This window comes from Microtus ochrogaster, linkage group LG12, assembly GCF_000317375.1.
Source record: "Microtus ochrogaster isolate Prairie Vole_2 linkage group LG12, MicOch1.0, whole genome shotgun sequence".
Classification (NCBI taxonomy): domain Eukaryota; kingdom Metazoa; phylum Chordata; class Mammalia; order Rodentia; family Cricetidae; genus Microtus; species Microtus ochrogaster.
In genome coordinates this window covers 5,013,639-5,018,091 of record NC_022036.1, presented here as the reverse complement: position 1 = coordinate 5,018,091, position 4,453 = coordinate 5,013,639, and the positions used below count along the sequence as shown (strand labels likewise).

The window sequence follows — 4,453 nt, the reverse complement described above, 5'->3', positions numbered from 1 at the left end:
CACTCATAAACCCACAGCAAGCAGCTGTGCCTGCTTGCACAAGAACTTCACAAGATCAAGGCAGTCAACAGTCCAGTACGGAGTGGGAAGTGGCTCAGAAACCCTCACTCCTAACTGAGGAGGTATGGAAAGTTGACAACTTCGGGGAAAGAGAGTCAGTTTTCTTAAGGGTGGGGCTCCATTGGATGGCCCAACCAGAAGTAGAAAGCACAAACTGGAAGGCAATAGGATATTAAATTTTAAGAAAAAAAAAAGAGGACATAAAGTTGAGTAGGTAGGGAGGTGGTGGGTAGATCTGGGAGGAGTTAAAGGGAAGGATTGGAGGTGAGGGTGATCAAAACACACTGCATGACATCCTTAAAGGGTTGGTTTAAAACGTCAATTCCTTAAAGATTTAATGTAAGTAAGAAGGAGCTAGTTTGGAAGACAAAGGCTTTCAGGGGGAGCTGGAGAGAGATGAGAGGGGGAGATAGAAAATCCAACCATGGATGGAGAGGGCTCCCCATAGTTCAACCACCCCTACCTGAGATAGTACTGGAAGTTGATGGCAGCTGAGGGAGAGTGTGTCACTTTCCTTTCAGGGTCTGATCACTGCTTTGGTACCAAGGCCCCAGTGGGCAGTCTTACACGCATGTGCACATGACAGCACCAACTGGACTCAGGGGATGACTAAAGAAAAATTTAAATGGTGGCGTGAAATTGTCAGATAGCTCAGGGAGCCAGGGGTGGATATGATCAAGATGCATTGGTTACATCAGAGAAGTTTTCAAAGAATACATTTAAAATATCATAGACAGTGAAATGATGTGTATGTTGTTGTGCCTGTGTTTCTCTGTGTGAAGGTACTGAAATCAGAAATCAGGTTATGAGAGAGGAGGAAGAGGTCTTAAGAAGAAAGGGAAAGGCATTACATGGGATAGAAAAGCAGAATGGGGAGAGCGATCATTTGACTGAAGGAATAGAACCAGCAAGAGTAGCCCAGAGGAGAGGCCATCTGGGGAAGGGGGACAAACTAGAACATTCTGAGACAACACGTGTGTCTGTAGCTGCCATAACGAAATTCTTTACCCTGTGCGCTTACTTAAAAAATAGTAACGACAAGTAACAGAAATATTGCAGAAACTGGCCAGACACAGGAGAAAGATAGTGGGTACTAGCACTTAAAACTTAGGGGTTCCACTTAAAGGAAGAGGACATAAAAAGCCCTTTGGGAGCCTATTATCTCAGGACCCAACTTAAAAAGAAAAATTAAGCGGAGGGGCAGTAGAACATATGTAATGATAAGAGAGAGAGAGAGGTACTGAAGGTAAGAGCTCACCCAGGGATGGGAGCAGTGGGATGGGGAGGAGACAGGAGCGGATGACCTAACCAAAACCAAGGATGTGTTAAAAGGGCCTTGTAAAGACCCACTGGTTAGCATCTTATCGGAGAATCCCTTCAAAGAGTCTTCTCAATTGGAGGTGGGAGACAACCATAAGGATTGTATCTTTAGTTATGTGTCTGCCCGTCATCATGGATTCCACTCGGAGCTCTGCTGAAGCTCAAGGCCCCTGATTAGCAACTGTTGCATACCTTCCCCATGGATACTGGAGCTTTCCCTGCCGACTTTCAGGAAAACGTTGAGAGCCAAGGTTTGCATTCAGTGTATCTTCCACAGAAATGTGCAGAACTGGAGTAGGAAATACACACGCTGATGCATATACCAGAGGAAGGACATACACAGAAGACGAGAGAGGAGAAAGTAGATCCAGGCTCTGGTGCTTTATTCAATCTTTCTTCAATAAGTACCAAGTGTTGCCTTCTTGCCAAAACGTTTCTTCACCACAAGTTTTTAAATAATGCCACCACCAGAAACCATTATGAAGTGGCCATATAGTCTAGAGAAAGAACTCTGTATCTACTTTCTTTCTTTAACCCTTCACCCTGTTTTTCTTCTTTATTTTTTTCTTTTTCAGAAACTGTTAAATTCTTTCACAAAGTAGCCACACCCACGAGCAGTTTCATAACATCGCTGCAAACACTTTGTATCAACTTTTCATTTTATCAGCCTAAGTGGTATGGGATAATAACAATGTGGGATAACAGCTTCTTATTTTGTTGTTGTTGTTGGTTGGTTGGTTTGGTTTGGTTTTTATTTCTTTACCTCTTTGGGGTTGTTTATTTGTTTTGTTTTGTGAAAGGGGTTTCTCTGTGTCTCCCCAGCTGTCCTGAAAATTGCTCTGTAGTGCATGCTGGCTCTGTAGTGCATTCAGAGATTTATATGCCTCTACCTGCCAAGTGTTGTGTGTCACCAACACACAGCCATGTGAATTGTATGGTTGTTGTTTATGTACATTTCTCAATTGGTAGGGAGACCTGGCATTCTTTTTCCAGATAACACTTTTACTATTTCTCTGTTTTGGAAAAAAAATCCAAATCCTTTGCTTGTTTTCAGTTGAGTTCTTCTTATTTTCCATTAGTAAAAGTTTTTATATAACAACTTTATATAAAAGCCTCTTGTACAGTTTGCAAACATCTTCTTTCATTCTGCAGACTACTCTGTTATTTTCGTGTGCATTTTCATTGCCCTTTGAGGCAAAGAAGGGATGTTTTTAATAAATTTAACTTATTTTTTCTTAGATTATTTGTGCTTTAGGTCTTGTCTCTAAGAAACCATTGGCATTGCCATAAACCAAAGTTAAGACAATTTATATGTAAGCCTTCTTATGTTTAAGTCTTCAATCCATTTCTGTTAATTTTGCATGAAAGAGAATACTTGGCATGGGTATTTGGTTGTTCCACTAATATGAACACTATTCTTTTTCCCATGGCATAGCTGTCACACTCTTATAGAAAATCAATACTTTGAAAGATATGAGTCGCCAACTAAAATTATATCATTTTTTACCTAGCATGTGTCTTTTCCAAATTCCCTCATTCTCCTCCCTCCTACCCTGTGCCCATTCCCATAGAAAGTTAATGTTTCTTTTCATGAAGACAGTTACATCTCACTTAATATTCCATATTCATGTTAAGAAGAAGACTTGAGGGGGCTGGAGAGATGGCTCAGTGGTTAAGTGCACTGCCTGTTCTTTTAAAAGTCCTGAGTTCAATTCCCAGCAACCACATGGTGGCTCACAACCATCTGTTATGAGATCTGGTGCCCTCTTCTGGCCTGCAGGCATACATGTAGTCAGAATATTGTATACATAATTAATAAATAAATAAATAAATATTAAAAAAAGAAGACTTGATTTCTGCTGAGAAATCAAAGTCATTTTGTACATGTATACCTAAGTACAGATATCTACCTAAGTGAATTGTGCAGCTAATTCCTGAATTAAATAAAAGGAACTGAGTATGGCAAGTACCTACCCATTAGTAAAGAAACAGCAGAGAATTTGAATAGAAATCAAATATTAATATGAAAAAACCAGTCGAAACTCATTCCTTGATATTCCGAACATGAGCCCAATGGGTGTATGGCCTTAGGTGACTCGTTGCTTGGTTTACTCGCCCTACATGGAGGACTCTAGGGTTACACCTGCTCTCACAAGCCGTTATTCTATTATTCTGATTCCTATTTTATTTAGAAATAGACTCTGCAGTTGCCTGAAATTCATTTTAAATGCTAGAATTTTTGCTTGCAATTTACTTTTCAAAAATAAGTATAGCCATTTAGTTTAAAAAGATAATACTTGATGAAAAAAATATATAATCCTGACCATGATAACAAAAAATAAGAAATCTCCCTATAAAAGTTGGATTGGTAAAACTCTTAGCCAGTGACCTAAAATGAAGAAGGATTTCCTCCAGGCTCCCACTAAGAAAGACAGAACATGATTGCTCACCAGTGGATGAACTAAGGAATTTCTGCTCCCTTAGAGAAAACTTCATTCATCAGCTCCATCTCGTGGTGAAAAGTGCTAAGTCTTACATAACTCCTTGAAGGTGCCAGACTCGCATTGACAGGGTCACTGAAGACTTCTGAATCTACAGAAACCAAAGACATAAAGATCTATGGCTAGCATAAGAAAATCCAAACTAACTGCTTGGAGAATAACCGCTTCAGCTTGCCAAACCCTGTTTAAGTGTGTGCATATGATGGCTGTCATAAGGCCATTACTTAGAGAAAGCTAAATATATTTTATTTTTAACAGTTCTCTCACAATGCATTACCTTTTGTTTTAAAGCCAGAAATTTTTTACTTTCCTTTGATGCCCAAACTACATGTTAAATATGTCACCTTGCAATACAAGCACAGAATTCAGTCTTGTTAGAAACCACTCACAATGGCAAATGCGGAGTTTCACATATTTAGTGCTTTGTAGTCTAACAATGGAAAAGAACTGTTCCTGAAGCTATTTACTGGGCCTTAATTTTAAGCACATGTTGGGAGGGGCTACCTGGTCTCATTCTTAGCTGAGTAGTTATTGATAGTTGATGGCTGCTAGAAGAAGGAGAGTCACTTTTC

General features: G+C 39.7%; 1 pseudogene; it reads left to right on the top strand.

Annotated features, from left to right (window-relative positions):
- The window catches only part of LOC102002878, a 12,011-nt pseudogene that overhangs the window by 2,613 nt on the left and 4,945 nt on the right, over positions 1–4,453 (top strand).